This window comes from Peromyscus maniculatus, chromosome X (assembly GCF_049852395.1).
Source record: "Peromyscus maniculatus bairdii isolate BWxNUB_F1_BW_parent chromosome X, HU_Pman_BW_mat_3.1, whole genome shotgun sequence".
In the NCBI taxonomy this organism is placed as follows: Eukaryota; Metazoa; Chordata; class Mammalia; order Rodentia; family Cricetidae; genus Peromyscus; species Peromyscus maniculatus.
Genome location: NC_134875.1, coordinates 24,232,438 through 24,244,554, shown reverse-complemented (window position 1 = coordinate 24,244,554; position 12,117 = coordinate 24,232,438). Strand labels below are relative to the sequence as shown.

The 12,117-nt window shown below is 40.2% G+C and overlaps 1 long non-coding RNA gene across 4 annotated transcripts; it reads left to right on the top strand.

Moving 5' to 3' along the window:
• The first annotated feature begins 2,007 nt into the window (after positions 1–2,007).
• LOC107399769 (uncharacterized) lies at positions 2,008–11,684 on the top strand. Of its 4 annotated transcripts, none has more exons than XR_013048206.1 (6): positions 2,008–4,564; positions 6,797–6,911; positions 8,733–9,093; positions 9,191–9,301; positions 9,651–9,788; positions 9,885–10,114. It is a non-coding gene; the product is annotated as an uncharacterized LOC107399769 (long non-coding RNA). The 4 variants fall into 4 exon arrangements; XR_013048205.1 differs by lacking the exon at positions 2,008–4,564 and adding an exon at positions 10,542–11,684 and having other exon boundaries at positions 6,294–6,911; positions 9,885–10,450; XR_013048207.1 differs by lacking the exon at positions 2,008–4,564 and having other exon boundaries at positions 6,319–8,818; positions 9,010–9,093.
• Positions 11,685–12,117: the final 433 nt, after the last annotated feature.

The following is a 12,117-nucleotide window of genomic DNA, read 5'->3' as shown; positions in this document are numbered from 1 at the left end:
GTCTGTTTCCAACATAAAGAATATAAATTTCCACCGGGCAGTGGTAGCGCACGCCTTTAATCCCAGCACTCGGGAGGCAGAGCCAGGCGGATCTCTGTGAGATCGAGGCCAGCCTGGGCTACCAGGTGAGTCCCAGGAAAGGAACAAAGCTTCACAGAGAAACCCTGTCTCGAAAAACCAAAAAAAAAAAAGAATATAAAATTCCAAGAACTAAAATACTAATTAAACAAAGTTGAAATCCAGAATGCATGTTGCCATCAACAAAGTTGATGCCACTATCCCTGCTGGGTCTAGAAAACATGTGGATATCCATGAGCAGACATACAATGCAATCCCTACTATATCTGGAAGCCAGGTTGATACCAGGGTTCATCCTTGCCCATGGATCTGATGTGGAGTTCTACCTGTCCTGCTACCTGAGACCAAGTTGATACAAGAGTTCTGTCTTTCCAACTTGAAGAATGTTAATTTCCCTGATCTCAATACCAAAGTAAACTATGTGGTTATCCTTTCTACATGCTGCCACCTGAATCCTTGAGGATTTAATTGATCTCTGCTGCTTCTATTACCCATATGGATGTCCATGATTGGAACTACAATGCTATTCATAACACTTCTGGTAGCAGTGTTGATGCTCATGAACTTGTAAACCACTAGACATCATTTCGATTTCTGTGAGGTCTCCTGTTAAAAGTGATGATGTTAATATGAGTATTCCTTTGGCAATGTGTAGAATTGTAATTTCCAATATTTAACAAGCATCAGTAAATAAGCAGATATCCATAATTCATGCTGCCATCTCCAACCATGCTGATGTCATTGATCCCGGTTGCCACTGTTAACCCTGTTGAGGTCTATGAATGCCCCTCCAATGCATTCCTGTTGGTTCTGTAAGCCATGTCAATGCGTGTGGTCCTTGGTACCATGGGATAACATTTGATTGCCATGACCACTCTGGCCCATTGTGGCCATATTGATGGAAGTATTCTGTGTTGCCAACATAAAGAATGTAAATTTCTAAGAATTGAAATACCAACTGAAACTAAGTTGATATCCGGAATATTTGCTGTCACCTCCAAACAAATTGAATTCATTCATCACTGCTACATCTGTTAAACATGTAGATGTCCATGAGCGGACATACCATGCTATTCCTGTTATTTCTGGAAAGCACATTGATGGCAGGGTTCTTTATTGCCCTTGGATCTCATGGTGATGTCCATCTGTCCTGCTACCTGAGGCCATGTTCTGTCTTTCCATCATGAAGAATGTTAATTTCCCTGATCTCAAATGCCATAGTAAACTATGTTCCTATCCATTCGACATGTTACCACCTAAAAACCTGTGGATATAATACATCCCTGCTTCTGTTACCCATATGGATGTCCATTATTGGAAGCACAATGACATTCATACTATTTCTGGAAGCAATGTTGATGCTAATTATCTTTTTACCACTCTTACCATGTTGATTTCTATGATCTTTCCTGCTACAAGTCACCACCTTAAGGTAAGTGTTTGTTGTTGCCAATGTATAGAATGGTAATTTCCAAGATTTAACTAACTTTTGGTAACTAAGTTGATACACATAATCCATACTGCCACTGCAGCCAAGGTGATGTCATTGATCACCGCTGCCTTTGCAAACCCTGTTGATATTAATGAATGAAGCTCCCATGCATTCCTATTGGGTCTATAAGCTATGTTGATGCATGTGGTCCTTGTTACCATGGGATAACACCTTGGTGGCTATGAATTCTCCATCCCCTTATGACCTTATTTATGTAAGTGTTCTGTGTTGCCAATTTGAAGAATGTAATTTCCAGGAATTGAAATACTAACAGAAACTGGGTTAATATCATGAATACATGCTGCTACCTCCAAACAAGTTGAGGTCATTAATCCCAGCTGAGTCTCTTAAACATGTGCATGTCCATGATTGGAACTACATGCTATTCCTACTCCTTCTGGAAGCAATGCTGATGCTCATGATCTTCTTACCACTGGACACCATGGTGACTTCCATGATCTCTCCTGCCACAATTGACCACATTAAGGTAAGTGTACCTTTTTGGCAATATATAGAAAGGTAATACCCAAGATTTAATGAACCTTTGGTAACGTAGCTGATACGTGTAATTCATGCTGCCATCAGCACCCATGCTGATGTCATTGACCACTGCCGGCTCTGATAAACTTGTTGATGTCAATGAAAGGGCCTGACAAGAATGTCTATTGGTTCTATAAGCCATGTTGATTCATGTGGTCCTTGATATCATGGGATAACTTCTTGATTGCCATGACATCTGTGGCCTCTTATGACCATATTAATGTAAGTATTTTTTGTTGCCAATATAAAGAATGTAAATTTACAAGAACAATAATACAAACTGAAACTAAGTTGATACCTGGAATACTTGCTGTCACCTCCAAACAAATTGAATTCATTCATCACTGCTGCATCTGTTAAATATGCAGATGTCCATGAGCAGACATATCATGCTATTCCTACTATTTCTGGAAGCCACATTGATGCTAGGGTGTTTCTTGCCCATGGACCTGTTGTTGATGTTTATTTGTCCTGCTACCTGAGACCATGTTGATGCAAGAGTTCTGTTTTTCCAACGTGAAGAATGTTAATTTCCCTGATGTCAACTACCATAGTAAACTATGTGGCTATCCATTATATGTGCTGCCACCTGATACCTAGTGGATTTACTTGATCCCTGCTGCTTCTGTTACCCATATGGATGTCCATGATTGGAACTATAATGCTTTTCCTACTACTTCTGGTAGCAGTGTTGATGCTCATGGTCTTGTAAACCACTGGACACCATGTTAATTTCCATGATCTCTGGTGCTACAGGTGATGATTTTAATGTATGTGTTCCTTGTTGCCAAAGGATAGAATGGTAATTTCCAAGATTTAACCAACTTTTGGTAACTAAGTTGATACACATAACTCATGCTGCCACCTGCAGCCATGTTGAAGTCATTGATCACTGACGCCTTTGCAAACCCACCTGCAGCCATGTTGAAGTCATTGATCACTGACGCCTTTGCAAACCCTGCTGATATTAATGAATGGAGTTCCCCTGCATTCCTATTGGTTCTGTAAGCCATGTTGATGCAGATGGTCCTTTATACCATGGGTTATCATCTTGATTGCCATAAATTCTCTAGCCCCTTATGGCCATATTAAGGCAAGTGTTCCTTTTTGGCAATATGTAGAACTTAATTTCTAAGAGTTAACAAGCATGAGCCACTAAGCAAATATCCAATTCATGCTGCAACCTCCAACCATGCTGATGTCAATGACACCCGTTGCCACTGTTAACCCTGTTGATGTCTATGAATTCACCTCCAATGTATTCCTCTTGTTTCTGTAAGCCATTTTGATGAATGTGGTCCTTGTTACCATGGGATAACATTTTGACTGCCATGACCTCCTTGGCCCCTTATGACCACATTGATCGAAGTGTGCTGTGTTGCCAATGTAAAGAATGTGAATTTTGAAGAATTGAAATAAAGAATGAATCCAAGTTGATATCCAGAGTATTTGCTGTCACCTCCAAACTAATTGAATTAATTTATCCCTGCTGCATCTGTTAAAAATGTGGATGTCCAAGAATGGACATACCATGCTATTCCTACTATTTCTGCAAACCACTTTGATGGCAGGGTTCTTTCTTGCCCATGGATCTGATGTTGATATCTATCTGTCCTCCTAACTGACATTGTGCTGGTACAAGAGTTCTGTCTTTCCATCATTAAGAAAGTTAATTTCTCTGATATCAACTACCAAAGTAAACTGTGTGGCTATTCATTCTACATTCTGCCACCTGAAACACTGTGGATATAATATATCCCAACTGCTTCTGTGAACCATGTGGCTGTCCATGATTGGAGGCACAATGCCATTCTTATTACTTCTGGAAGCAATGTTGATGCTCATTATCTTCTTACCACTTGGCACCATGCTTATTTCTATGATCTCTCCTGCTACAAGTCACCACCTTAAGTGTTTGTTGTTGCCAATGTATAGAATGGTAATTTCCAAGATTTAACTAACTTTTGGTAACTAAGTTGATACACACAATTCATTCTGCCAAGTGCAGCCATGCTGATGTCATTGATCACTGCTGCCTTTGCAAACCCTATTGATATTAATGAATGGAGCTCCCATGCATTCCTATTCATTCTGTAAGCTATGATGATGCATGTGGTCTTGTTACCATGGGATAACACCTTGATGGCTTTGAATTGTCTATCCCCTTATGACATTATTAATGTAAGTATTCTGTGTTGGCAATATGAAGAATGTAATTTTCAAGATTGAAACACCAATAGAAACTAAGATAGTATCCTAAAGACATGCTGCCACCTCCAAATAAATTGAGGCCTTTAATCCCAGCTGAGTCTCTTAAACATGTGCTTGTCCATGATTGGCACTACAATGCTATTCCTACTCCTTCTGGAAGCAATGTTGATGCTCATGATCTTCTTACCACTGGACACCATGGTGACTTGCATGATCTCACCTGCTACAAGTGACCATATTAAGGTAAGTGTTCCTTTTTGGCAATTACCGAGATTTAATAAACCTTTGTTAACTTAGCTAATATCTATAATTCATGCTGCCACCTGTACCGATGCTGATATTATTGACCCTGCTTCATCTGTTAAACTTGTTGATGTCTATGAAAGGACCTTACAGGAATTTCCATTGCTTCTGTAAGCCATGTTGATTTGTATGGTCCTTCTTACCATGGTATAACATCTTGATTGCCATGACGTCTCTGGACCCTTATGACCATATTAATATATATGTTTTGTGTTGCCAACACAAAGAATATAAATTCCCAAGAACAAAAATACCAACTGAAACTAAGTTGACATCTGGAATACTTTCTGTCATTTCCAAACAAATTGAATTCATTCATCCCTGCTGCATCTGTTAAACATGTGGATGTCCATGAGCAGACATACCATGATATTCCTACTATTTCTGGTACCATGTTGATGCCAGGGTTCTTCTTGCCCATGGATCTGATGTTGATGTCCATCTGTCCTCCTACCTGAGACCATGTTGATGCAAGAGTTCTGTCTTTCCAAAATGAAGAATGTTAATTTCCCTGATCTCAACTACCAAAGGAAACGATGTGGCTATCCATTCAACATGCTACCACCTGAAACCTTGTGGATTTAATTGATCCCTGCTGCTTCCATTACCCATATGGAGGTCCATGATTGGAACTATAATGATTTTCCTACTACTTCTGGTAGCAGTGTTGATGCTCATGGTCTTATAAACCAGTGGACACCATGTTGATTTCCATGATCTCTGTTGCTACAGGTGATGATGTTAATGTATGTGTTCCTTGTTGCCAATGTATAGAATGGTAATTTCCAAGATTTAACCAACTTTTGGTAACTAAGTTGATACACATTATTCATGCTGCCACCTGCATCCATACTGAGGTCATTCATCACTGCTGCATTTACAAACCCTGCTGATATTATGAATGGAGCTCCCCTGCATTCCTATTGGTTCTGTAAGCCATGTTGATGCAGGTGGTCCATTATACCTTGGGTTATCATCTTGATTGCCATAAATTCTCCAGCCGCTATGGCCATATTAAGGCAAGGGTTTCTTTTTGGCAATGTGTATAATGGTAATATCCAAGATTTAACAAGCATTGAGTACTAAGCCGATATCCATAATTCATGCTGCCACCTCCACCATGCTGATGTCATTGATCCCCTTTGCCAGTGTTAACCTTGTTGATGTCTATGAATGTCCCTCCAATGTATTCTTGCTGTTTTTGTAAGCCATGTTGATGCATATGGTCCTTGTTACTATGGGATAACATTTTGATTGCCATGACCTCTCTAGCCCCTTATGACCATATTGATGGAAATATTCTGTGTTGACAACACAAAGAATGTAAATTTCCAAGAATTGAAATCCCAACTGAAACTCAGTTGATATCCAGAATATTTGCTGTCACCTCCAAACAATTTGAATTCATTCATTCCTACTGCATGTGTTAAAGATGTGGATGTCCATGAGCAAACATTCAATGTAATTCCTACTACAAGTGACCATTTTATTATAAGTGTTCTGCTGTGGGATGTTCTGTATGTCCTGTGGGAGCCCTTCTTGGGTTCTTTGTGGCGTTACCCAGCAGGTCCGCATAGAGGATGATTAGGACCATGGGCCTGAGTGCAGGTGTCTGAGATGGTCTGCACTTGGCTGTGCTGGGGGATGGTCTGTATGTCAAGTTGTTCTGATTGATCAATAAATAAAACCTGATCGGCTGTAGCTAGGCAGGAAGGATAGGCAGGACTAACAGAGAGGAGAAATAAAAGGACAGGAAGGCAGAAGGACTGACTGCCAGATGCCGCCATGACCAGCAGCATGTGAAGATGCCGGTGGGCCACCAGCCACGTGGCAAGGTGTAGATTTATGGAAATGGACTAATTTAAGCTATAAGCACAGTTAGCAAGAAGCCTGCCACGGCCATACAGTTTATAAGTGATATAAGCGTCTGAGTGATTATTTTATAAGTGGATTGTGGGACTGGCGGGTGACAAAGATTTGTCCTGACTGTGGGCAAGGCAGGAAAACTCTAACTACAGTGTTCGTTTTTTGCAACATATTGAATGGTAATTGCTAAGATTTAATGAACCATTGATAACTGAGCTGGTGTCTGTAATTCATGTTTACACCTGCACTCGTGCTGATGTCATTAACCCCTGCTGCCTCTGTTTACCTTGTTGATGTGTATGAAAGGACCTGCCGGGCATTCCCTTGGTTCTACAAGCCATGTTGATGCAGGTGCTCCTTGTTTTAATGGGATAACATCTTGATTGCCATGACGTCCATGGACCCTCATGGCCATATTAAGGTAAGTATACATTTTTGCCAACATGAGGAATGTAAATTTACATCAACTGAAATACCAAATGAAGCTAAGTTGATATCCAGAATACTTTTTGCTGCCTCCATATAAATTGAATTCATTTATCCCTGCTGCATCTGGTAAACATGTGGATGTCTACGATCCATTGTCTTATGGAATGTCTGGCATTACTAAAAGCCATGTGGATGCCTGTGGTCCTTCTTGCCAGTATATTCCATATAGATTTCCTTGAACTCTTGCCACCTGTGACAATGCTAACGTTAAGTGTTCTGTGTTCTCAATGTGAAGAACATTAATTTCCAAGAATTTAACCACCAACTGAAACTATGTTGATATACAGAATACATGGTGCCACCTCCAAACATGTTGAAGTCATTGATTCCCGTCTGCCTCTGTTGGACATATTGGTGTTTATGATTCTAATTATAATATTCCTAGCACATTTGAAATCCATGATGATGCCCATCATATTTGTACCAGTGGATACCATATTGTGTTTTGTGATCTCTCCTGCTGTCTTTACCTTGTTAAATTAAATGTTCTCTCACCAACATGAAGAATATTAAGTTCCAAGATTTAACCGTTGAAATGTTAAGTTCCAAGATTTCAGTAATCTTGGAAACTAATTTTATATCCATAATTCTTGGTGTCATCTGAATCTATGGTCATTTTATTGATCCCTCTTGTCTCTGTTAACCATGTTGATGCCTATGATCAGAACTTCCATGCTATTCTTATTCCTTCTGGAAGCCATGTTGATTCCCCTGCTCCTTGTTATCTCTGGATAACGTCTTGATATTGGTGACCTGTGTGGTCAATTATGACCATATTAAGATAAATTTTCTGTTATTCCAACATGAACAAAGTAAATTTCCAAGAATTCAACTACCATCTGAAACTAAGTTATTATCCATAATTCATGCTGCTGTCTATAAACATGTTGATGCCATTGTTTCCTGCTCCTTCTTAACGGTTTTGATGTTCATGATCAGACATTCCATGGTATTCCTACTACTTCTGGGAGGCATGTTAATGACGATGGTTCTTCTTGTTGCTCAATATGAAGTTTATATCTATCTTTCCTGCCATTATTTTGTGAATGAGAAAAATGTTAATTTTCAAGATTTAATGTGCAGTCTGAAAATAAGTTGATATCTATGATTCATGCTGCCACATGTGACCATGTTGATGTCATTGATCCAACTCTGTTAATCAAATTGATGTCTAACATAGGCCATCATGCTATTCCTGCTTCTTCTGGAAGCCATGTAGATGCCCGTGGTCCTTCTTAACCACTACATACATTGTTGATGTCCAATAACTCTCCTGCCCCTTGTGACTGCATTAAATTATCGTTCTGTGTTACCAACATGCAAAATGTTAATTTGCAAGATTTAACCCACCATCCAAATGTAAGATGAAATCCATAATTCATGATGCCACCTGAAACCATGTTGATGCCATTGATCCCATGTGCCTCTGTTAACCAAATTGATGTCCATTATTGAATGACCTACCATGTTCTTCCTACTATTTCTGGAAGCCTTGTTGATGCTTGTGGTCTTTCTTACTGTTGATATGACATTGATGTCCATATCAATGGAGATATTCTTCTACCCGAGACCCTATTGATGAAAGAGTTCTGTGCTGCCAACGTGATGAATGTTAATTGCCATGATCTCAGCTACCATCTGAAACTGGTGATATTTACATGCTATCACCTGCAACCTTGTTGATGACATTAATGCCTGCTGTTTTCTTTATCATGTTCATGAGCCTTACTATGCTATTCCTATTGGTTTGAAGTCCATGTTGATGCCTTACGGTACATTTTCCTCCTGGATAACATGTTGATGTTAATGGTCTGACCTGCCACCTGAGACTATGCTGAGGTAAGTTTTCTGTGTTGCGAACATGAAGAATATTGATTTCCATGAGTTAACCTGCCATTGGAACTTAAGTTGATATCTGTAATTCATTCTGTCCCTGGAACCATGTTGAGACCACTGATCCTTGCTTCTTTTGTTTATCATGTTGATTACCATGATCTGACTTCCCATGCTGTCCCTACTGCTTCTGGAAGCCATGTTGATGCCTGTGGTTCTTGGTGCCCCTGAATATGATGTTGATGTTGATGTTCTGTTCTGACTCCTGAATCCATGCTGAGGTAAATGATTTTTGTTGCCAGTGTGAAGTATGTTCTTTTCCTTGATCTAACCTACTATCCAAAACTAAGTTGTACTTTATCACCTATGCTTCTTCAGGCCACCACATTGATGTCACTGATCCTTGCTGCATGTTTTAACTATGTTGATATCCATGAGCCAATCCTCCATTCAAAATTATGTTGATGACATGGATCTTTCCTACTTCTGGTAAGCATGTTGATGTTCCTGTCTCAATGTGACAGCAGGGGCTATCCTGCCACTGGTAACTGTGTTGATGCATCTAGTCTCTCTTTCCACTGGACACCATGTCATTTCCATGACCCTACTCATTCTGAAAGCTACATTGATAGTCTTTGTCTTTCTACCACTAGAGACCATATTGATGTCCTTGTTCCATATTGTACCAGTAACCACGCTGCTGTCTCTGATCTGTGCTGCCTCTGTTAACCATGTTGTTGTCTGGGATTTGATCTGCCACAAAGCTATGTTGATATCATTGATTTGTACTGCCAGTGGCAAACCTTATGACGTCTCTGATCCTTGCTGCCTCTGTTAGCTATGTTGCTGCCCATGATCTGCCCTACCATTCAACCCCTAATGCTTCAGGAAGCCATGGTGATGCCTGCGATCCTTGTTTCCCCTGGATGCGATGTTGATGCCCATGTTCTGTCCTACCACCTGAGACCACATTGAGGTAAGTATTCTGTGATGCCAACATGAATAATGTTGATTTCCTTGATCCACATGCCATCCAGAACTAATTTAATACTCTTGATGCATGCCGCTGCAGGAAATCATGTTGATGTCACTGTTTTTTGCTGCATCTTCTAACCATGTTGATGTTCATCATCCAACCTACTGTCCAAAACTTTGTTGATGTTACTGATCTACACTGTAGCTGTCAATCATGTTGAGGTTACTGAACTTTGCTACCACCTGTAACCATATTGATGTCTGCAGTGTACAGTGTCATCAGAAACAGTGTTGAAGAAATTCATCCATACTGCTACCTTAGACCCAGTTCAATTAAGTTTCCTGTGTCCCTCATGTGTACAATATTGATTTCCATGATCTGTCTGCCACCTGAAACTAAGTTGATATCCATGATCTATACAGACACAGGCAACCATGTTGATGTGACTGATTTTTGCTGCCTCTCCTAATGTTACTTATATCCATGATTTGACATGTGATCTGAAACTTTGTTGATGTCACTGATCTTTGCTGTTGCTGTCAACCATGTTGATGCTACTGAAACTTGCTTCCACTTGTAACCATACTGCTGTCTCTAGTCTGTTATCATCTGTGACAATTCTGAAGTCAATGGTATATACTACCACCTGAGACCCACTTCAGGTAACTGCCCTGTGTTGGCAATGTATACAATGTTGATTTCTGTGATTTGACTGCCGCTTGAAGCTAAGTTGATGTTTATGATCTGCCACAGGAAACCAACCACGTTGATGTCACTGATCTTTGTTCCCTGTTTTGACCATGTGGATGTCCATTATCTGACTTAACATCTGAAATTATGTTGATGTCACTCATTCATGCTGCCGCTGATAACCATGTTTATGGCCATAATCTTTGTTAGAATCTTTGACCTTGTGGCTGTCGATTGTCCATGTTGCCACCTGAGTCCATGATTACAACCATGATGACTGTAGTCTGTGCTGCTGCCAGCCATCATGTCAATGTCTCTGATCTGTGCTGTTGCTGGGGACTGGGTCAATATGAGTGATCTGAGCTGCCAACAGAAACTATTTTGATATCATTAAGCCATCCTTGTGCTGGAGACCATGTTGACATCTTTGTCCTTACTGCCACCAAAAACTATGTTTATGTTCATGCTCTGGGCCGCATACTAAAGACCAGTTGGATATCCATGACCCAGCTGCTGATGGAGACTGTGTCGATGTCTGTGGTCGGTACTGCCACAAGAAGACATCCTGATAGTGATCTGTGATGCCTCCCTCAAACATGCTATGTGGTGATCTGTGTTGATGTCATGGACCAGATGGATGTCAGTTATCCAAGCTGTCACCACAAAACTTGTGGACCATGATCTGTGCTGCTGCTAGAAACCCTGTAGAAGTCTATGATCCATTGGGCTGCTAGAAAGCATGTGGAAGTCCTTGATCTGTACTGCCACTGACTTCTATGGGCAAAGAGCTTCTTTTGCAGTAGTATCAATAACTGTAGAATCATAACTGAAATTCAGACGGACATTGAAGGCTTCTGTGCCACAATCCCCCCTAAAAAGAAAATCTAGACAGGATCTTATTGGAGAGTCCTTGGAAATCATAATAAATATACTTAACTGTAGCTCTTCACAGTTGATGGCTTTAGGCAGGGGTTGGGGAAGAACTCCTTTTGAAGAGGCTGGACACAGCAAGATTGACCATGCTCTAATGAGTATAAGGATAACACCAATTGGACTTGTTATATTGTATTTTTGCTATTCTGGGGGAGGATGCCACAAGGGTGGAAGAGTGAACCTGGCAAGAATGGGAATCAAGTGTGATTGAGGTATGTTGTATGACATTCTCAAATGTTTAATAAAATATTGTGTTGGGAAAATAAAAAAAAATGTGTCAAATAAATTTGGCCTATAACTGGTTGCTTATTTTAACTATATGAATTGAACCACAGCCTAACTATCTTAGCCATTATTCTAGTGATGTAAAGAGACACCATGATGAAAGCGATTATTACAAGAGAAAGCATTTATTCTGGGGCTTGTTTTCAGTGTCAGAAGTTTAGGCCATTATCATCATGGCAGGAAACATGGTGGCATGCCGGCAGAATCTGGAGCAGTAGTTGAAAACTACATCCTGATTCATAGGCAGAGAGAGAAAAGACTTTGGACTTGGCATGGGATTTTGAAAACTCACTGCCCAGTCCCAGTGACACATTTCCTCCTACAAGGCCCCACTTCCTAATTCAAGCATTCAAGTCTATGAGCCTATGGACGCCATTCTTATTCAAAGCACCACATTATCTGAGAGTACTTTTTAAAATTT